This window comes from Pleurodeles waltl, chromosome 1_2 (assembly GCF_031143425.1).
Source record: "Pleurodeles waltl isolate 20211129_DDA chromosome 1_2, aPleWal1.hap1.20221129, whole genome shotgun sequence".
Classification (NCBI taxonomy): Eukaryota; Metazoa; Chordata; class Amphibia; order Caudata; family Salamandridae; genus Pleurodeles; species Pleurodeles waltl.
Window position 1 is genome coordinate 910467680 of NC_090437.1, and position 23479 is coordinate 910491158.

The window sequence follows — 23479 nt, forward strand, 5'->3', positions numbered from 1 at the left end:
GTGAGTGCAGCTGCCTAGCCCAGAAGGGAGGGGGTGAGGAAAACGAGAGTGACACACACATACACCATACACACCCCACACACACACACACACCATACACACAACCAGCTGCACAAAAAAACAAGTTAACCCCCCTAAATTGACTGAATAATGCAAGGACAAAAATAATTAACCAAAGTGAATGTAATAAGATCAACACAGTATAAATAATAATTTAGTCAATGTAACAGATATATACAAATGTACAGCACAAAGGACACAGTCCAGTTCTTATTTTGCATGGGCGACATGGCCACAGGCCAAAGTTCAAGGCCCCACTTGTCACCTTCATCAACACGGAGAGAACACTGCAGGGGCATCAGTTGGTAAATAGTCAGGCACCTCAGGGGGAAGGGGGGCACCTCAGCCTGGAGCTGAAACAAGACCACTGGTTCTGGAGGGGGCAACATACCCTGTGCTTGGTCCTGGGGAGTGCAAGGCCAAAGGCTCTGGAGTGGGTGTCTTGTCCACTGGTTCTGGAAGAGGCAACATGCCCTGTGCTTGGTCCTGTGGAGCGCAAGGCCCACAGTCTCTGGAGTGGGTGTCTTCCCCACTGGTTCTGGAGGGGACAACATGCCCTGTGCTTGGTCCTGGGGAGCACAAGGTCACAGTCACTCAAGTGGGTTTCTTGCCCACTGGTTCTGGAGGGGACAGCATGCCCTGTGCTTGGTCATGGGGAGTGCAAGGCCACAGTCTCTGGAGTGGGTGTCTCCCTCACTGGTTCTGGAGGGTGCAACATGCACTGTGCCTGGTCCTGGGGAGTGCAAGGCCACAGTCTCTCAAGTGGGGGTCTCCCACACAGGTTCTGGAGGGGGCAACATGCCCTGTGCTTGGTCTTGGGGCGTGCAAGGCCACAGTCTCTGGAGTGGGTGTCTTGCCCACTGGTTCTGGAGTGGACAGGCCACACAGCATCCCATGGACGCAGGATAATATGTTGTCCACCAGCAGTGAGGGCTGCACTGTGTTGGTGGTGGTGGGAAGCTCCAGCACATCCCTGCACCCTCAGATGGATGCACTGTGGTTGTGCTGCTGGTGGGGGAGGCTCCTGCACATCCCCTGCACCCTGAGATGGATGCACTGTGGTGGTGCTGCTGGTGGTGGCAGGCTCCTGCACATCCCCTGCACCCTCAAATGGATGCACTGTGGTAGTGCTGCTGGTGGGGGAAGGCTCCTGCTCCCTGGGATGGATACACAACCATGTTTGGTGGTGGGGGCTCCGTCACAGCTGCTGGCCCGGCTCTTTGACCCTCTTGCCTGCAGGTGCAGGATCCTTGCACTTCCTGCCTGCTGGTTCAGGCTCCTTGGCCTTTCTGGTGGCAAGTGCAGGCTCCTTGGTCTTCCTGTCTGCTGGTGCAGGCTCCTTGCCCTTTCTGGTGGCAGATGCAGGCTCCTTGGGTTTCCTGCCAGCTGGTGTAGGCTCCTTTCCCTTTCTGGTGGCAGGTGCAGGCTCCCTGCTCTTCATGCCTGCTGGTGCAGGCACCTTCCTCTTTAGGCTGGCTGGTGCAGGCACCTTCCTCTTTAGGCTGGCTGGTGCAGGCTCCTTCCCCTTTAGGCTGACTGGTGCAGGCCCCTTCCCCTTCAGTAAAAATGGCCTGTATTCCTTTCCACCACAAGTGGTTTCGGATGGAACTAGGCCCGTGGACTGTGGGGCTGAGGTGTTTGGCTGGGTTTGTGATTAGCCACACCCTGTGCCTCTGTAGTTGGGCCATCACATTTGGAATGCTGCTATTCCTTAGAATAAAAGCATCATGCACCGACCCAGGATACTTAGCATTGACGTGGGAGATGTACTGGTTGGCTAGGCACACCATATGCCCATTGAGTGAGTGGAAATTCTTAAGATTCCTGAACACCTGTTCATTCTGGTGGGGGGGACACACGCAATATGTGTTCCATCAATCGCACTAATAATATTGGGGATATGTCCCATTGCATAGAATCCGGCCTTCACAGTGTCCAAATCTTTCACCTGGGGGAAAGCTATGTAGCTGCACATGTGTTTTACCAGAGGAGACAAAACTCTTGCCAGCACGATTGAAAACATTGGCTATGACATTCCTGCTGCCAAGCCCATTGTCACTTGGAAAGAACCAGTTGCCAGGAAATGGAGCACTGATAGAACTGGCACAAAAGGGGGCATCCCAGTGGGATGACGGATAGCTGATATCATGTCAGGCTCCAACTAGGCACACAGCTCTGTGATTGTGGTCCTGTCCAGTCTATAGGTGAGTATTATATGCCTGTCCTCCAGTGAACCCAAATCCACCAGACGTCTGTACACGGGGTTATGTCTCCACCTCCTATTCACCTGCAGCAGTAGGTACCTAAGGGATACAAGAGTGAATAGGGTATCTCATTTGGAACAACAAATCCACAACTGCAGTCCACATGGTGCACTTATGTATTGAGTCCGTGTAAATGGTGAAGTAAGTGCCAATCTACTCTGTGATGCATTAATTGTTGATAGGCCTGTCCCCACCCTGAAATGGTGACCTCCTGTCCTGTATGGAGGGAGAGGAGGAAGTAAAGTAATCCTGCCAACGTTGGGCGTCATGGCGGACGACGGTCTTGCACCACTGTGTACTTCCTCATTGGATAATATGGGGCTAATGGGGATCTATGCCGGCGGTTACCATGTACACTGCCGCGGACGTCAAAGCCATTTTCTATCTGAATCCTCACTTGTTTACTGACCTTCAACAGGAAAACACCCACACTGTATGTGCTGATGTGACCTGTGTCTGGAACCTACCATGGCCCGTGTGACCGGGGAAAGAGCCCTAGCCTTCACTTTGGAGATTTGGAGCGAATGGTGGATGGCGTCCTACCCAATACGGACAGCTGTATGGGCCTCCAGACCAACAGTTGAGTACATTTTGGGCACGATGCATGTGGGAAGGTTGCATGGAGGTGTGTGTGCTAGCATTGTTTGAGGGGGTGTGGTGTGGGGAGAATGTCTAGTGGCGATGTACATGTTGTGCGCTGGGCTATGTGTGTGCCAATGGTGATGGAAACAGGTATGGTGGGCCATTTGTGTGACAGGCTGGACTGTTTGTCTAATGGTGTTCTCCTGTCTTTCTTGCCTCTGCTGGTCAGCGCCCATCAAAACAAGGGAATATGGCATGCCATCGCCAAGGATGTGTGGACCCTGGTGGTCTATGGCAGGCAGAGCACCAACTGTCGTAAACGGTGGGAGGACCTGAGACGCTGCGCATGGAAGATTGCAGAGGCCCAGCTAGGGATGGCCTCCCAATGAGGAAGGGGTGCCAGTTAGAACCTGATCCCCCTATTGGCCTTCATATTGGCAGTGGCCTATCCTGAGTTGGATGGGCGCTTGAGGGAATCACACCAGCCACAAGGGGGTGAGTACAGTAGGTATCAATACATATTTTGGCTGTTGGAGTGGTATGCGGGTGGTGGATGTGTGTTAGTGGGTGCCCCTAAGGCCGGGCCAGACATTGCAGCGTGGGTCAACTGAAGGGTAATGGGTTTATGGGAAATACAGGTAACCTAGCTTGTTAGCAGTACATTTCAGCCAGGGCATCGTGGGTCCCAGGGGTGCTGCAGTTGGCGGTGTGTGGTCCTCATCTTGCCTTAGTGACTAGCCATATCACTGGTAGTGCAATGCATGGTGCTTAAGCTTGTTCCCTGTGTGTGACGGTGATGTGCATGTGAATAGTGGTGTTGGTGCAGTCATTGACCCAGTGTTTCCTTTGTCTCCCCCTTTCTTGTTTTATCATCCTGCCTTTGTGTGCATTAGCATCATCTGGTGGAGGAGCAGGGGCACCGGCAACAGAGGGAGCTGCTTCCCATAGGATCCAGGAGGCAGAGTCCACTGATGCTGAGGGAACCAGTGGGACAGAGGGTGAGGGGAGCACCAAGGCGAAGACTGGAGGAGACAACACAGACTCTGATACCTCTACCAATGGAAGCACCCTGGTGACGGCGGACACCTCTGTGACCACCCCAGCTGAAGGTACAGCCGCCACCCCGTACCAGCACTGCCCTCCCAGTAGCCCCTCAGCCAGATGGCCGTGCCCACTCCCCCATCAGGGTGGGCATCTCCTTTGCCCCAAGCACCTCAGGCCTTGCCCCAGTGAGCCTTGCTGTCCTGAGTGAGGAGGCTATTGACATCCTGAGATCCATCTCTATAGGGCAATCAACCATTGTGAATGCCATCCAGGGGCTGGCATCCCAGATGCAACAATGCAATGCATTCCTGGAGGGCATTAATGGTGGATTAGCGGCCCAACTGAGATTGATTCAGGCTCTGGCCTCCACTCTGATGGCAGCCATTGTCCCTGTTTCTACAGTCCCAACTTCAACTACCCCTTCCCAGTCCCATTCTCTTCAACCCCAACCCATCCCAGGCACATATATAGACGAGCATGCACACAAGACAACACATAAGAGTGGCATAGGCAAACAGAAGCATCGCACTTCATCCCACAAGCACTCATGCAAATACCACACAGTTGCAGACACAACAACATCCACTACCTCCACTGTCTCCCCCTCCTCCTCCTCCCTATCAGTCACGTCCACATTCACACCTGCATGCACTAAATCAACATCTACCACCAGCATCACCACACTAAGCAGCACACCACCTCACTAGCAGACACCTCCATAACACCCATCCACTTGCCCCCTGTGTCCTACCCCACTGTGCCTGCGCCCCCTCCTAAAGGACACAAACGCAAGCACTCAGACACCCAACAGCCATCCACCTCACACACTGCCCATGCACCTGCACCGAAGTCCAGCAGCCATACATCTCCAACAACCCCTTCCTCAACCTCCACTCCCATCCCTCCTCCATCCTCCCACTCTACCATCTCTAAGAAGCTTTTCCTTTCTCAACTTGACCTCTCCCCCCATTCTGCCCATAGAACCAGGGTGCCAACCAGCCAGACCAGCACCTCGGCCACACAGTCCACAGGGACAGTGGAGGCACCTCCTAGTCGGGGAGGCAGGACTGGGAGGGATTCCACTCCAACAGCCAGAAAGGGGAAGGAGCCCACAACACCTACAGCCAGGAAGGGGAAGGAGCCCACAACACCTACAGCCATGGAGGAAATGAAGCCCTCAACTCCATCAGAGGCTGGGAGGGTGAAACTACCACCACCACCACAACCTGTGGTCACGGAGCCCTCACCGCCATCTGAGGCAGTCCAGGAGGCACCATGAGCTGCTGCCACAGAGCAGCCCTCACCACTAGCTGAGTCAGTGCAGCTATCACCACCAGCAGAGGCAGGTCAGGAGGTACCATCAGCTGTTGCAACAGAGCAGCCCTCGCCACCAGCTGAGGAAGTGCAGCTATCAACACCAGCGGAGAACATGTAAGCCACCCTCCAGGGACTGCTGCACAAGGGGCCCCCTCCAGAACTATGGGCATGTTCCGCAGCCCAAAAACTGTGACCTTGCACTCCCCAGCAAAGACAAATTGGCATGGAGCTCCCTCTAGAACCAGTGGGCATGTTCCCCGGCTCAGAGACTGTGACCTTGCAGTCCCTACCATAGACCAAATGGGCATGGAGCCCCCTCCAGAACCAGTGCCATGTTCCCCAGCTCAGAGACTGTGACCTTGCACTCCTTAGCAAAGACAAGTGGGCATGGAGCTCCCTCCAGAACCAGTGGGCAAGTTCTAATATTCGGCTGAGGTGCCCCCCATTCCCCTGAGGTGCCTGCCCACTTGCAAAATGATGCCCCTGCAGTGTTCTCTCCGGATGATGTCAGGATACAAGTTGGGCCTCGGACTGTGTCCTGTGGCCTTGTGTGCCCTTATGACTTTGGACTGGGCATTGGGCCTTTGTGAACATTTGTATATATTTGGTTTGTGTGGTGGGTTTTGTTATACTAATACATTTTCTGTACATTCATACTCTGGTCCTTGTGTTATTCTGCTGTGTGTTGTGTGCCATTGGTTAACATTGGCAGCTGGTTGTGTGTATGGTGTGTGTGTGTGTTTGTGTCGGGTCTGTGTTGTGTGTGTGTGTCACTCTCATATTCCTCCCTCCCTCCCTTGTGTGCCATGCGGCTGTACTCACCGTTGTTGTCTTCGTCGGCGTTTCTGTTCCTGATGGAGCATAACGTAGAAGATCATGTGGAAGACTTGCAGTTCGGGTTCCATGGCGGCGTAGTTCTTCCCTGTGTCTCCAATGGTGAGTCCTTTCTCTTCTGAGCTCTGTTTCCACCAGGATTTTGATGGCGTTGGTACCACCCCGGAAAAGATGACATATTCGTGTGCCTTAATATGGTGGGCAGTACTTTGACTTCCGCCTGGCTGTTGCCGGCTACCACCGTGGTGAGTTTTGTCTCCACCCTGGCGGTTGGTGTGGTATTTTGGCTATCTATGGGAGTTATCACCGCCATGATCATAATTTGACAATACTTACCGCCAGCCTGTTGGCGGTATTAACGCAACTTTATAACTCACTGCCAGGTTCATAATGAGGGCCTTTGTCTCCTAAGTTAAGCCTTTTCGCTCGTTGCCAAGCTACCAAGGGTTGAGCTGGGGTTAATTTATTGCTACCTAACTGAACCTAATTGGGGTTAGTGGCCTATTGCTAAGTGTAGGTACTTACCTGTCCTTACCAATAATTCACTTTCCAATACGGTCCTTTAAAAGTACAGAGGTCCTACCTGCAGGGATGTCTCAGCACATGTTCAGTCTGGTTTTGAGGGATGTACTGTCTGCATTGTTGAAAAACCAGAACGGCTGCATCAGGTTTCCACAATTTGAAGATCTGGCCCATGTAAAGGCTGATTTCTATGCTTTGGGACACATTCCATATGTGGTTGGAGCCATAGATACTAACTATGTAGCCTTGGTTTTCCCAAATGCCAATAAACAGTTATATAGGAACAGGAAATACTTCCACTCCATCAACGCCCAAGTGGTCTGTTTGACTGACCTCTACATATCAGAAGTTTGTGCAAAGTATACTGGGTCAGTCCCTTATTCCTTCATGGTGTGGAACTTCAAAATCCCACTACTAATCACACAGCAAAAGACATAGAGGGCCTGGCTGGTTGGTAAGTCATATATGTAATGTGTGTCTGTACCTTTTATCTGCTACTAGATAGGTGGATGTCCAAGATCAATGTTTGGCCTGTTGTAATTATTCCTTTACTCTGGCTACCCAAACCATCCTAGGTTGTTGACACTAGTGAGGTACCCAATCATGCCATGGGAAGTCTACTTCAATGAGGACCATGGAAGGACAAGGTGTGTCATGGAGCAGACTTTTGTACTCCTGAAGGCAAGATTTCACAGCACTGATAACTCTGGAGGATCCCTCCTCTACACATCCAAAAAAGTTTGTTAAAATATTATTGGCTGCTGCATGCTCCATAACCTTGCACTGAGACATCACATACCATTCATACCAGATGAGGGGCAGTCAGCAGATCCTGTGGGTGGAAATGCAGATTTGCCAAGTGAGAATGAGCATGATGAGGATGAAGCTGGAAACATCAGGGCTGATCTCATCAATCAGTACTTCACCTGACGTAAAGTATGTGATGTGATGTAATTAAAGTGATTTAGTGGGGTACTGGTGAGGTTAGGAAAGACAGATAAGGTTATTTAGTGATCATCAGATTGGTCAAAAGCCCATGACTCAGATAGGCATGCAGATTATTACTTCAAGTTGTGTATAGACATATTATGTACATAGTCTAATATTTTCACACTACACAATCAAAGTCACATTTGTACATATGATTTGGCTGTGTAATGTTTATCCATCAACGTAGCCTATACTTTATGTTTGTCATTTACAGGTTGCAGATTGACTGTTTGACTCATCCTCATTTGGCAATATCAGACACTGTCACAGGCCGATTAGATTTGCTGACATGTGAATTGAACATGGATTAAACCAGGTACTGTCTGGCATGTGATTTGTGGTGTGTTAGTTCTATGCCCAGTCTGTCAGGGCTCTGGGATGGTAGTCTCCTTTTCCACACTAGAGACCTGGGGCCAATGTTGCAAAGTTTGTGTTTATTTGTTTCTGACATGTCATAATGTGGTATCCAGCCACTCAAAGTTCATAATGGTTTGTGTTGGATGAGAGCTAACTTGTACATAGCTGTCAGTGTGTTTCTACTTAGCAGACCAATTTGCATGTGTCTGAAGCCTGACATGAGTGAATGGCAAGCCTACAGATACCTGACCATGGTAAGTGGACGGTCCAGAACTGTGGACATTAGTACTGACCTTTATCTGTTACATGGGATATGATTATTTCAGAGCTATGGTGTGGGTATATGATAAGGCATTAGCTAATGATGCTTTGAACCAATATGTTTACCTCCTGGCATACTGAAACACTAACATGTCCCTAATTTCAGAAGTGTGTGTGTTTGCATTGTATGACACCTACCACTGGTGACAGGTCCATCATTTTCATGGGTTAAACATGATACTCAGGTACCTATACTGGGGGGCACACATTGGAAGACGCTGTCCTTGGGATGGAGGCTTGGGGGTGAATAGTTCCCTGTTATGTGGAAGCGACAGGGCTGGGAGGAGTTAATGTGGGTAGGGTGAGGCTCACAGTTGTTGAGTGATCATGTGTCTGATGAGTCAGCTTTGTCCTCAGTGTCCAAACATCCTGGGGTGTTTTCCTAACTGGGGCCGTCATCCTGAGGGGTTGTGGCAGTCTCTGGTGTCCTCTCCATGGTAGGAATGGCAAGTTTACCTGTAGGAGAAGTGGAACACACAGTTGCTGTAAGTGAGGGAACACGTGCTGTTTAACTTTGCCCATTAGGCATGCACACAATGCCTTTACATGATCCTCTGAAATGACAATGACAGCTGCTTCCAAATCTGGGTTAGAGCAATGTTGGACACAGAGATTTGCAGTTGCATACCCAATGCTCCAAGCTCTTGGAGTATGTTGGTGGTGAGATGACTGCTGCTGCCCCCATAATTTGTCTAAGTGAAGACATTACATTGTACGATTATCTCCTAGTGAGGTGTATGGCATAATTGATTGAACTAGTAACTGGACATTGCATAATGGTGGCAGAGCTGGACAAGAGTACGGGAGTTACCATTTTACCTGGGCCTCTGTATGGGTGTACTCCTATCGTTCGTCCTCCCAGGTGAGTATATGGCATTGTTTGGAAGGTTATTTCAAAGGCCAGTTTGGTAGGGAAAACATCTGTAGTTGTGTTTTGCTTGTAAAGGTACTGGTAGTGGGCCATAGCATTGATGTAATTTCCAGAAACCGTTAAATAGTGCAGCATTCAGGGTTGGTTACATTGATTGTTAATTTCACATGCCAGGCTATTAAAGATGTAGTACACTGTTCAGGTGTTCTTACAGGTGGAAGAGTACCTGCTGGGAGTTGTAGAGCTGTCAGTCCATGTACTTCACATGCCACACACATACACTGTGGTCCCAGGTGAGTTTAGTTGACATGTGGCATGCCAGAGAGGGGTATTTAGACATTTGGACACAGGGTTAGTGGGTGGTTAGGTCATTGTGGTGGGGAAAGGTGACCAGTGAGCATGCAAGACAAAACGTTTTGGGGACATTGTTGGTGTGGTGACTTACCAGACTCCACTCTCCCAGGTATTCTTGCCAGGCCCTCAGGATGCTGGCTGTCCAAGACCTTCTCCTCTCATGATGTAAAAGTAGAGGGAGGATGTGGGGAGTCCCCCACCATTCTTGAGGACCACCAGCTGATGCTCGGAAGACATGGAACAGACCTTCCCCCTGAGGTCATTCCACCTCTTCTTGATGTCCTCACTTGTGCGTAGGTAACTGCCTACAGAATTCACCCTGTCGACTATCCTTTGTCACAACTCAATTTTCCTGGCTATTAATGTTTGCTGGACCTGTACTCCAAAAAGGTATGTCTCTACTCTGATACTTTTGTCCACCATGACCCTCAACTCATCATCAGTGAAACATGGATGTTTTTGTGGGGAGATGGTAGTGGTGAACGGGACAGTGAGGTAGTGAAAAATGGAGAATAAATTAACAATTGACGATGAGGTGTGGGTGCTATGATGTGAGTGGGTGACAGTTGTTGTGTATTGTGTGGGATAGCAAATTGTGTGTTGTGTATGTTGTACAGGTGTGGGATAAGTGCTGAGTGAAATGTGTAGGGGTGCATATTGTGTGATTTAGTATCTGTTTACATTTTTGGCTTGTCTCTGGCTGTATGTGGCATTCTGGTTGCAAAGGATTGTGAGTTGTGTAGGGGTGTGTTATATAGTGCAGTTATTAGGTGTGTGGGGTGTGTAGATGTGTGTCAGGTGTGGGGTTTTCAAACTATCCATTGTGGTGTTTAACAGATGTGACTGCCGCCAATGTTTTTCTGCCACGGAAGAACCGCTCTCGTGATTTGTGGATTGTAATATGATAACAGGTTTTTTTGCAGGCTGGCAGTGCTGGTGGTGGTACTGCTTATTTCTTGCCCTGCCTTGTCCTGGCAGGTTTGGAAAATTGGCTGTTTTTTGGCAGGGTTAGCTATGTGACACTTAATACTACGGTCTGATCACCAGCAACATGGTAGTCTTTCGGTGGCCACCTCCACGGCGGTCTTGTAAAAAGACTACCAAACTTGTAGTGAGGCCCTTAGGTGGACATTACAACATTGGCGGTAAAAGGCACTTACCGCCGTGCAGAAGACCGCCAACACACCACCGCGGCCGCGGAAAACCGCCACAGCTATTACGACCCACATTTCGGAATCCACCAATATTCAGGCACCCACACAAGTCCGCCACACCAAAGGTCAGTGATAAACTGGCGAAAACAAAACCTCCACCGTCACGCCAACAGAAAAACACCCACTCTATCACGACACACGAATCCACGCGGCGGTCTTTCAATCGCGGTATTCCATTGGCGGTACACAACGCCGTGCTCAAAATACACACACTTTTACAAAACACTAACACATTGGACAATTCCAAATACACACACCTGATACACATGCACACACCACTCCCACACCCCTTTACAATATAAAACACACACCCACAAACCCCAACGACAAAAAATTCAGAAAGAAGGCCAGAGAGAGGCAGCACCAGCAAGAACAACAGCATCCACAGGCACACAACACCATCACCCACAGAACTTCCACGCACCTCACACAACACACCACTACATATCAGCACACTTATCACCCCACACATCACTCACACCACCCCATGGCACAGCAAAGACACCCCAGGTTCTCGGAGGAAGAGCTCAGGGTCATGGTGGAGGAAATCGTCCGGGTAGAGCCACAGCTATTTGGAGCACAGGTGCAGCACACCTCAATAGCAAGGAAGATGGAGCTATGGCGAAGAATAGTGGACAGGGTCAACACAGTGGGACAGCACCCAAGAAATCGGGAGGACATCAGGAAGAGGTGGAATGACCTACGGGGGAAGGTGCGTTCCGTGGTCTCTAGACACCACCTGGCTGTTCAGCGGACTGGTGATGGACCCCCACCTCGTCACCCACAACTAACAACATGGAAGGAGCAGGTCTTGGCGATTCTGCATCCTGAGGGCCTCGCAGGAATAGGTGGAGGAATGGACTCTGGTAAGACACATCTTAAATATTACATCCCCCACCCTACCTGCATGCCAGCACATACCGCCACCCTCACCCTTACCCCCAGCACCCCAACTCATCACATATGTCCCAACATCACAAACCACACATCCCAACACCAAGCCCTGCATGCCAAAACAAAGCATGGACACCCATCACTAAAGCATGCCCACTGCACATACCCATACAACCCCCTAAACCATCATCAAACAAGGTCCCACACAGGAATGCAAGCACTGGGGTACAGGGTCACCCACCCATTGAACACCATGACACACACAGATGTTATAACCATCCTTTTATAGGACCCCTACCCAACGTCACCGGACAGGAGCGTCCACAAATGTCCACAACACCAACAGAAGAGGCCCACAGTGATGACAGCAGCTCTGTCCAACTCGATCTAGATGACCAGCCCGGCCCATCGGGGACCTCGGGACAGACGGTTCCCCTCACACAGTCACAGGCCACCACAGACCTTCCCCCCTCTGGAAACACCAGCATAGCACACACCCAGCGGGCCCATACCTCCGTCCCCAGGACTCCTCAATCAGCTGTGTGTCCACCACTACAGGGAACCCAGGATAACCCACCACCCCAACAACAACAGGGACCTGGGGGCAGTGGCAGTGGGCACACGGTCCAGGGGACAGAGGCCCAGGAAGGTGACAGGGGGCGGACAGGCCAAGGGAACCCACTCTCCACGAGGCCCTCTCCTCCACTACTCCCAGGAGACTATGGCAACGGTACTGGCCAAGTTTCAGGAGACCCAGCGCCTGCAGGAGGAACAGTATATGGGCTTCAGGGAGGAACTCAGAATCATCAGCTCCACCCTGGACACCATCGTAGGGGTGCTGAAGGAAGTACTCAACACCAGGAGGGACACTGTGTCACTACAAGGGGCCCCTGACACTAGCATGGACGATGAGCTGCCCACCACCTCCGCCGGCGCTAGTGGACAGGATGCCCTGCCACAGGACCACCACACCAGCACCCCACCCCCTGCAGAGGGAGAACCATCCCGCAAACGGTCTCTGAGATCCAGGACAAAGACAGAGCATGATGCCAAGACCCCCGCCAAGAAATGAGACCACCCTGAATGTCATCCTACTGTCCCACTTTGTCACCCTGTCCATACTTAAACTGCCCCAGCTCCACTTCCTATGCCCACATGGGCAATGCACCTGTGAGACTAATAGACTGGACTCTGCCATGGACATTCCTCCGCCATCACTCCTCACAATTTCACTACCCCCTCCAATATTGAGCACTTAAATAAACACACTTAAAGCACAAAACAATCTGGAGTCTGTCTGTGATTTCGAAATAGTGTATTAGCAATTACAGTGACAAAATGCTCTTCCAATTGTAATGTCAACATACCTATGTCACACAACTCTAGTCCATGAGGAATCTAAGCAGATGTCACACAGTGGGACCCACATCTGTGAAATTGTAAGGGAAAGTGACACTCAGTGACCATACACTGGGTGAAAACGACAGACAGTAGAGAGGTAGTAGTGTTAAAGTACATGTAGTAGGCAGGTCTGTACACCTACCTGTGTCTCACTGGAAATATTGCTGGATCACTGAGTCCCTGTTGTTCATGTCTTCATCCTCTGCTTCCTCCTCTTCACTGTCCTCAGGGTCCACAGCTGTCACAGCACCGCCATCTGGACCATCCTCCTGCCGAAAAGGCACCTGTTGTCGCAAAGCCAAGTTGTGAAGCATACAGCAGGCCATGATGATCTGGCACACCTTCTTTGGTGAGTAGAATAGGGATCCACCTGTCATATGGAGGCACCGGAACCTGGCCTTCAGGAGGCCGAAGGTCCGCTCGATCACCCTCCTAGTTCAACCATGGGCCTCATTGTAGCGTTCCTCTGCCCTTGTCCTGGGATTCCTCACTGGGGTCAGTAGCCATGACACGTTGGGGTAACCAGAGTCACCTGCAAATGGTGAGGGACAACTGTTAGACACACACTAACCTGGAGGGATATCCCCAGACCCAGACAACCATTCCCACTGTCTTGCTTCCAGGTGCTCACCTAATAGCCACACATGGTGCCTCTGGAGTTCAGGGAACATGGCATCTACATGGGAGATGTACTGTTCTTCCAAACATACCATCTGTACATTCATGGAATGATAACTCTTCCGGTTTCTGTACACCTGTTCACTCTTGTGGGGGGGGGAGGACCAAAGCCACATGGGTCCCATCAATGGCCCCTATGATGTTGGGTATGTGTTCCAGGGCATATAAATCACCTTTCACTGTAGGCAAATCCTCCACCTGATGAAAAACGATGTAGCTCCGCATGTGTTTCAGAAGGGCAGACAACACTCTGGAGAATACGTTGGAAAACAGAGGCTGGGACATCCCTGATGCAATGGCCACTGTTGTTTGAAAAGACCCACTTGCAAGGAAATGGAGCACTGACAGCACCTGCACTTGAGGGGGGAATTCCTGTGGGATGGCGGATTGCTGACATCAGGCCTGGCTCCAACTGAGTACACAGTTCCTGGATTGTGGCACGGTCAAGCCTGTATGTGATCATCACAAGATGCTCCTCCATTGCCGACAGGTCCACCAACGGTCGGTACACCGGAGGATGCCGCCATCTCCTCACATGTCCCAGCGGACGGTGCCTATGAAGGACAACAGCGAGCACAGAGTCAACCAACTTAGAGGTACGTACACATAGCTTGCACATTACACAAATCATAATCCGAAAAGTGGCCTATATGTGTGTTGAGGCTAGGCCTAGGTATGTGTGACGCAGTTAAAAATTAAGCCATGTCGGCCCTTGAAATGGCGGCTGCCTGACCTCTAAAGTGGGACAATGGGATATGAGGTAACTGCGCTGGCATTGTACACCATTGCGGTAGGCGGTAGAAGACCGCGGTGCAATGCTGCATTGGTTAACATTGGACCCTATTGGTCCCAGGAGCCAATGACGATGTACGCCGGCGGTGACGGTACGCACCACCGCGGACGTGACCGCCATTTTCTATCTGTTCAATCACTCGATACCTGATCTTCGACAGGAGAGGACCTACACTGCAAGTGTCTCGAGAAAATGTCTCGAGTGTCTGGGGAAAGGGCCCCTGCCTTCACATCGGAGGAGTTGGGGACACTTGTGGATGGGGTCCTCCCCCAGTACACGCTACTCTACGGTCCTCCAGACAAACAGCTAAGTACACAGGGAGCATGTTGTATGGGCTATGCCTGTGTGGAGATGGCTGGATGTAAGAAGGAAGGGGGGAGAGTGCTGCGTGCATGAAAGACGGTGAATGCATGTGCCACATGGCAAGGGTAGCGATGGGGGCCAATCAGTGTGACGGTGCACTTAGTAATAACTTCTCTTTTTCCCCTGTACATTTCATGTAGGTCAGCGCCCACCAGAAAAAAGATATTTGGCGTGCCAGCGCCAAGGACGTCCTGACCCAGGGGGTCTATCACAGACTTAGCACCCACTGCCGGAAAAGATGGGAGGACATTCGCCGCTGGAGCAAGAAGATGGCGGATGCTCAGCTGGGGATGGCCTCCCAACGTGGGGGGGTGCCCGTCACACCATGACCCCCCTGATGATCAGGATCCTGGTGGTGGCCTACCCGGAGTTGGATGGGCGCTTGAGGGCATCACAGCAGACACAAGGGGGTGAGTACACTCTCATTCTGCTGACTTTGCACGCAGTGGAGGTGTCTGGGCGGGGGAGGTGGGCTGTGGGTTTCCCTAGGCCAGGGCGAGTTCCGTAGGCAAGGCCCCTCCGTAACACAGGCCATTTGGCACCCCACCCCACCTCGGTAGAGTGCCAAGTACACATAGTCATGCCCCTGTGTCATCTATGTGTGCAGATGTCATCCATAGCCTTGTATGCCATTTCCCAGGAATTGAACAGTGGAGCCCAAGAGCGCGGCCTAGTGCAGGGGGCTTCTGCGTCTGTCGTGTCCGCCAATGGTAGCGGTAATACATGCACTCAACATGTCTTTCTTCTCTCGTTCCCCCCCTTTTTGTGGTCTCCCTGTTCTTGTGTGCATTACATCATCAGGCGGAGGAGCAGTGGCACCGGAGCACCAGGGAGCTACATCCCACTTGGCCCTGGCGGGCGAGACTACGGACCCAGAGTTCACCAGTGGGATGGAGTGCGAGGGGAGCTCCACGGCGGGGACAGGAGCTGAGACCAGCGACACGGACTCGTCCTCTGATGGGAGCTCCCTTGTGGTGGCGGCCACATCAGTGCCCCCTGCTTCTACAGGTACAGCCGCCATCCCCCCTACCAGCACCGCCCTCCCAGCAGCCCCTCAGCCTTTGCCCCGTGCCCGCTCACCCAGGAGGGTGGGCATCTCCTTCGTCCCAGGCACCTCAGGCCCTGCCCCAGTCACCCCTGCTGCCCTCAGTGAGGAGGCCATTGACCTCCTCAGGTCCCTCACTGTTGGGCAGTCTACCATTTTGAATGCCATCCAGGGTGTAGAGAGGCAGTTGCAAAAGACCAATACATTCCTGGAGGGCATTCATTCTGATCAGGCAGGCAATTCAGCGAGCTTTTCAGACTCTGGCCTCAACACTGATGGCAGCCATTGTCCCCATCTCTAACATCCCCCCTCCAACTTCCTCCACCCCGACCCAATCCCCTGTACCTCAGCCTATCCCAGGCACACCTACAGACCAGCATGCACACACCTCAACACACAAGGGAAGCTCTGGCAAACATAAGCACCACACATCCCACAGGCACTCACACAAGCATCACACACATGCAGTCACACCAACATCCACTGCCTCCACTGTGTCCCCCTCCTCGTCATCTCCCTCCTCCCTACCAGTCTCGTCTACACTCACACCTGCATGCACTACCTCTCCAGCCACTACGTCCCTCTCCAGCACACCCACCAGCACACCCCGCTCACTTGCAGTCACCACCCCCACTACCATTCACACGTCCCCTGTATCCTCTCCCAGTTTGTCTGTGACGCCCCCTCCCAAGATACACAAACGCAGGTACACACCCGCCCAACAGCCATCCACCTCACAACAGCCTCCAGCGCATGAACCTTCACCCAGAGTCACCAAACGTACACCTCCTACAACCACCACCTCTTCCTCCACTCCCAAAACCCCTCCAGCCTCCTGTCCCAGTGTGTCCAAAAAACATTTCCTGTTCACCCTTGACCTCTTTCCCACACCTCCCCCACCCCGTCCATCTCCTAGGTCCCGAACTAGCACCTCAGCCACAACATCTCCGGGACCAGTGGTGCCTGTAGTCACATGAATCTGGAGTGCACCGGCCACCAGGGCAGCCAGTGTGACACGGAGCCACAGCACAGACAGTCCCCCACCCGTGAAGCATCAGAAGTTGGCCACTCCCAGGGGTCCCAGTGGGAGTGTGGAGTCAGCTGTGACACCTTCCAAGTTGGGGAAGGGCCACAAGAAACCCGACAAGTCTGGGAAGAGCCAGGAGACCACCGCCAGCACCAGCCCAGCTGGACCATGAATGACCACCAGCAAAAGACCCGCTGGGCCATGAAGGACTGCCAGCAAAAGCACCACTGGGCTATGAAGGACCGCAAGCACAAGCCCCGCTGGGCCATGAAGGACCGCCAGCAAAAGCCACACCATGAAGGACCACCAGCACAAGCCCCGCTGGGCCATGAAGGACCGCCAGCAGCTGAGACCCCGCAATAGAGACCACCATCTCAAGCAGCGCTGAACAGGGCACCGCCGTCTCAAGCACCGCTGAACAGGGCCCGCCAACTCAAGCAGCGCTGAACAGGGCACCGCCATGTCAAGCACCGCTGAACAGGGCACCGCCACCTCAAGCCCCGCTGAACAGGGCACCGCCATCTCAAGCACCGCTGAACAGGGCACCGCCGTCTCAAGCACCGCTGAACAGGGCACCCCCAACTCAAGCACCGCTGAACAGGGCACCGCCGTCTCAAGCACCGCTGAACAGGGCACCGCCAACTCAAGCACCGCTGAACAGGGCACCGCCATGTCAAGCACCGCTGAACAGGGCACCGCCGTCTCAAGCACCGCTGAACAGGGCACCGCCATCTCAAGCACCGCTGAACAGGGCACCACCAACTCAAGCACCGCTGAACAGGGCACCGCCGTCTCAAGCACCGCTGAACAGGGCACCGCCATCTCAAGCACCGCTGAACAGGGCACCGCCAACTCAAGCACCGCTGGCCCATGAGCGGCAAGGGCACTGACGCAATTGAGTCCGTCACGGGGTGAATGATGCACTCTGGGCACCATGCCCCCTCCAGAACCAGTGGAGACTGTAATCCACTACCTCTGTCCTTAGCAGGATGAAGCACTCTGGGCACCATGCCCCCTCCAGAACCAGTGGAGAAAATCATCCACTACCTCTGTCCTTAGCAGGATGAAGCACTCTGGGCACCATGCCCCCTCTAGAACCAGTGGAGAAAAGCATCCACTACCTCTGTCCTTGGCAGGATGAAGCACTCTGGGCACCATGCCCCCTCCAGAACCAGTGGAGACTGTCATCCACTACTTCTGTCCTTAGCAGGATGAAGCGTTCTGGAGGGGGCATGGTGCCCCCCCAGTGGAGACTGTTTTCCACTTGTGAGACTGCGGCTTTGCACTCCAGAGGATTGAACAGTGGGCAACCCACCCACTGTAGAGACTTGAGAGACTGTGGCTTTGCACTCCCCAGGATATGGCAGTGGGCAACCCACCCACTGTAGAGACTTGTGAGACTGTGGCTTTGCATTCCCCAGGATGTGGGCATGTGGCCCCCTCGTGGATTTGGCGTTGTGCACTCATCCAGCTGAGGTGCCCCCCCCTTTCCCTCCCCCTGAGGTGCCTGTTTAGTTGCTGTCTGATGCCCCTGCAGTGTTCTCTCCGTCATGGTCAGGGATCTTGTGTGGGCCTTGCCCATACCGTGTGGTCCCAGTGTTCCACTGACTTTCTTAGAGCACTACCTGGACTACTATGCTTGGTATATATTATGTACATGGTGTATATATATATATTTCTGCCTACTTGCTTTTAATTTACTACAATGGTTACACTAATTTTCTATTGTCTTTGCATTCTTCCAGGGGGTTTGGGGGGTTTAACTGTGATGTATTGATATGCATTAGTGTGTGTGTTGTAGTGGGTGAGGGTGGGGTTGTTGCGTGTGTGTGTCCCTGTTTTTTGCCTCCCCCCTCCCCTGTGTCGTAGGTGCAGTACTTACCGTGGCCTTCGCCGCCGGCGTTCGTGCTCCTGGTAGAGGAGCAGGAAGACTATTGCAGGTAGAATTTGGAGTTCCGGGTCCATGGCGTCCTCGTTCCTCGTGGGGTGTGAAGAGGTGAGCGTTTTCCCTTCAGGATTCCTGTTTCCGCTGTGTTTTTATCCGCTGTAAATCCGCCCCGGAAAAGGTGGCGGATTGGCCTGTCATAATAGTGTGGGCGGTACATTGTCTCCCGTCTGTCTGTTGGCGGTGACCGCCAAGCTGTTTGTTTGTACCGCCGTGGCGGTCTGAGTGTTAAAGTGGTGTCTTTGTTGGCGGTTTCCGCCACGGTCATAATTGCAAATTTTTTACCGCCGCTTTAACACTGACCGCCAGGGTTGTAATGACCACCTTAGTCTTTTCATGAAGATTTTCTAAACTGGGATGAAGTCACAAGTTGAATCCAACTTCCCTGGAGCCCTTTTCGGACACACACCGCAGGAGACCTCGGTCAAGGATTCTACTTTTGGACTTAGATGATTTTTTGGGACAAAAGCTTTGTCCAGGACCAAGTTGAAATTGAAGCCAACCTCCCTGGAGCCCTCTTTGGATCCACTGTGCAGGAAGGCTTGGTCAACTTTTTCAGAATTAGAAACATTTTTGGAGCTATTGCTCATTCATGTCAAATAACAGTCCACACCAAGCCAATTTTGATTCAACGTCATCAGATTGCCTTTCCACGAGCCCCCTGTGAGATCTTGGACATCAAGGGCTCTGGTGTTTTTCAGAGGGGCGGGACGCGGTCGACGTAAGCCCACTTGACTCACAATGTCGGGTCGGTCCACTTATTATAGCTTTTTTCCAAAGTTGCTCCAAACTTCTCCATACTTCTAGATCTGCTTCCAGAAGTTTGTCCAAGGTTCTATAGGAGTCTACAACACACCTCAAGGTTCCAATAGCTCTGAGTTTCTACTTGAGGGTTAGGACTTCAACTCTCAGAATGCACCTGGCTCAAATCCAGGTGTATTCAGTTTCTCCAGGGCTTTATGCAGGGGACTCTGGTCAGCTATTTTCTACCTGTAGCAAACAGAGAGTCTCTTCTTGAAGCAGAAGAAGCCAGGCAAAGTTCTTTTTTTGGTAAGCGCAAGTGTGCAGATGGTGCAGTCCTTCTGAGTGCAATGTTCAGGTGCACGCCAGGAGTCCAACAGGGCAGTCCTTCTTCTTCTTGTCTTGTTGCTGTAAGGATCTGATGTGGGGTACAGCTCTTCCAATTTTGTTTCTTGCTCCTGGGGTGGAAAGTAGGGAGGACTCTGTCCAATCAGGTGCAGGCCACCACCCTTTTGAGTGACCACTTCCTGGGAAGTGTGGCAAAAATCTATCCTAGCGAGCAACATTCCTCCAAAATCCAAGATGGCAAAAATTCAATCTTAGAGTTTAGGTCTTACTGAGCCCACTCACTGGTGTGGCTAAGTTTCTCTTTCTTAATCTAATCAGGGGCACCTGACTGTCTGAGTGTGCAGGAAATGGTGGAGGTACAATGGCTGTCCCAAATGTCCTTCCCTCCTTTGAAGACCAGTTTGGCTGCTCTCTCACCCATCCTGTTCTACCATCTGCTGAGGCAGATCTCCTCCCACCAGATGCTTTCTTTGTTTTAGCCAAGGTCACTTCACACATCATCAAACAAAGGGAACTTAGGACTTTTAATTTCAAAATCGAATTTGGGGTTAACTTGAACGTAAAAGCAGCCAGCAAGGCAGACTTGCCTTCAGAATGACACTGGGCACCACAGTAGTGCACTCATGGGAGTACTACCTATGATGGGTCCCTAAACCTACATGCCCTACCATATACTAAGGACTTGAAGGTAGGGCCGTCATACTCATTGCCCACCAGTTCCCACCCATTAACCTAAGTTGCATATCCATTTTAATCAGAGCACAGGACACCATCAGAGTTAGAGAAACACCAGCATAAGTGAAAAATGGGGACAAAAAGTTCAGGGGCTTCTGCAATCAGCCGAGTTTTCAAACACCTGTATACAGAACTTCTATGTAGGAAAAACAAACTTAAGTGGTTAAAAACTTGAACTCTACTTGGAAATTTACATTCTACTTTCAACAAAAGCCTCAATTCAGGATTGGCCTCTTGCCTCAAAACCCCACATACAACCAAAAGGCAATAGATGGTACATCTTTCTCTGTTCCAGTGGCCAAACTATGGAATTCATTACCCCCGAATATAAGATTCATGGATAACTATCTTATCTTGAGAAGTCTACTCAAGAGTTGGCTCTTTCCTACCAAACCACCATACTCTAACTTCAAATCCATGTGCTTTTCTCTGTACAAATATGTATTATAACTATGTTTTTTCGTAAAATATGTACATACTCTTTAGGTCTGCTTAACAAATGTAAATATTACTTACCGTTAAATATATATCAATGGTGATGGTTGTTTGTGACTTTGGTTATAATTAAACCTTAATGGAAAATTTCCTGGAGTGCCACACAAGTTTTTGGTGATTTTATATATATATACACATATATATACACTATCTAGCTCGGCGAGGATAGCACTGTGCTAATCCTATGCTTAAAGACTTTGCTAGATAAGCAGACATTTGAGGTGAGAAAATCTAGAGTGTCGCTGGTGTTGCAGGGTGCTCCTTACTAGAGCAGCTCTCCACCTAAAATTGGGAACTTCCCAGAGTTCTCCTTTGTTTTTTGCATAATTTATGCGTCGCTCTATCCCTTAAAGGGTTTTGGTTTGACTTATACTGGGTGCTCCCTTGTGTCTGGACAAAGCTATACTCCTCTGAAGAGCTCTAATGAGAGCGAAACACGTGTCAGGGGTTGCTTTACTCATTCCAGGTTGGCTTGGATGGTATTTGACCACTCCAAAGCTGTAATACTGTGCCTGGAGTGGTAAATGGCTTTTGTCATTTTACAGCTCGGCAAGGATGACACTATGTCAATCCTATGCTTAAAGATTTTGCTGTACAAATGGCAAAAGACTTTGTCACTATCTAGCTCGGCGAGGATAGCACTGTGCTAATCCTATGCTTAAAGACTTTGCTAGATAAGCAGACATTTGAGGTGAACAAATCTAGAGTGTTGCTGGTGTTGCAGGGTGCTCCTTACTAGAGCAGCTCTCCACCTAAAATTGGGAACTTCCCAGAGTTCTCCTTTGTTTTTTGCATAATTTATGCGTCGCTCTATCCCTGAAAGGGTTTTGGTTTGACTTATACTGGGTGCTCCCTTGTGTCTGGACAAAGCTATACTCCTCTGAAGAGCTCTAATGAGAGCGAAACACGTGTCAGGGGTTGCTTTACTCATTCCAGGTTGGCTTGGATGGTATTTGACCAGTCCAAAGCTGCAATACTGTGCCTGGAGTGGTAAATGGCTTTTGTCATTTTACAGCTCGGCAAGGATGACACTATGTCAATCCTATGCTTAAAGATTTTGCTGTACAAATGGCAAAAGACTTTGTCACTATCTAGCTCAGCGAGGATAGCACTGTGCTAATCCTATGCTTAAAGACTTTGCTAGATAAGCAGACATTTGAGGTGAGCAAATCTAGAGTGTCGCTGGTGTTGCAGGGTGCTCCTTACTAGAGCAGCTCTCCACCTAAAATTGGGAACTTCCCAGAGTTCTCCTTTGTTTTTTGCATATATATATATATATGTATTCTCTCTGAAAAAAAACAAAAGTTACAGGGATGTTATAGGTAGGTTGACGTTTTACCCATAAAAAATAAAAAAACATAGAAATTCAGCAGTTATAGTTATACTTATGTCATGAAACCATGAAACTATGACTTGTGGCCTAAAGTTACTTTCCGGCATGAGTCATCGTTTCTTCAGATACTTATAACTATCAGTATAACTATAATTGCTGAATGTCTATGATTTTGTATAAGTAAAACAACAACTTGACTATAACATCCCTGTGCCAGTTGTTTTTTTTCCCAGTGAATTTATATGTATTTTTAGAGCACACATTAATACTTGTGTCAGGTTGCGTCACAGCAATCAGGGCCTTGCTTTTCCCCAGGATCCAAGGAGGGTCTGAGAAGGATCCTCTAATCCACGGATCGCCCGAAAGAAACAAATGGGCAATTGTTTGCCAATGAGGGGTCCCTAAGTAACCTCTCCACGTGTTCTGTGGAGTCAGGATACCTGTATCCTGACCCCTGCTATGTTTTTACACAGTTTTTCTCACCCCGCCCAAGCAATGCGAGAAACAAAATGGCCACAACTTTTCTGTCAGGTTCCGGCCAGCCAATCAGGGCCTTGCTTTTCCTCCAAATCCACGATGGATCTGAGGAGGATCCGCTTCCCTATATATGCAAAGTTGTTTTTCCTTTAACCACTAGAAAACTACTGAAAAGATTTACACCAAATAACAAATAGGCTTGTTTCTGGACCAAGAGCTACCTTTCTGACTAATTTGCTGTAATTCTGTACAGTGATTTGGCACTATCACTGTTCAAATTCCCTATGAACAAATAAATTGGGTAAACACATTTTGGTGCCCCTCCTTTTTCTTAACCCCCGCTTGACGGATCACCCGAAACTTTCCAGGCAGCAGCTGAAGCTACTGCTATTAGGTTTATATATATATATATGTATATTTTTTTCCATTGGGTACTTTAGTCCTACTGTACAAGGGGGAAAAAGAGGTAATTCT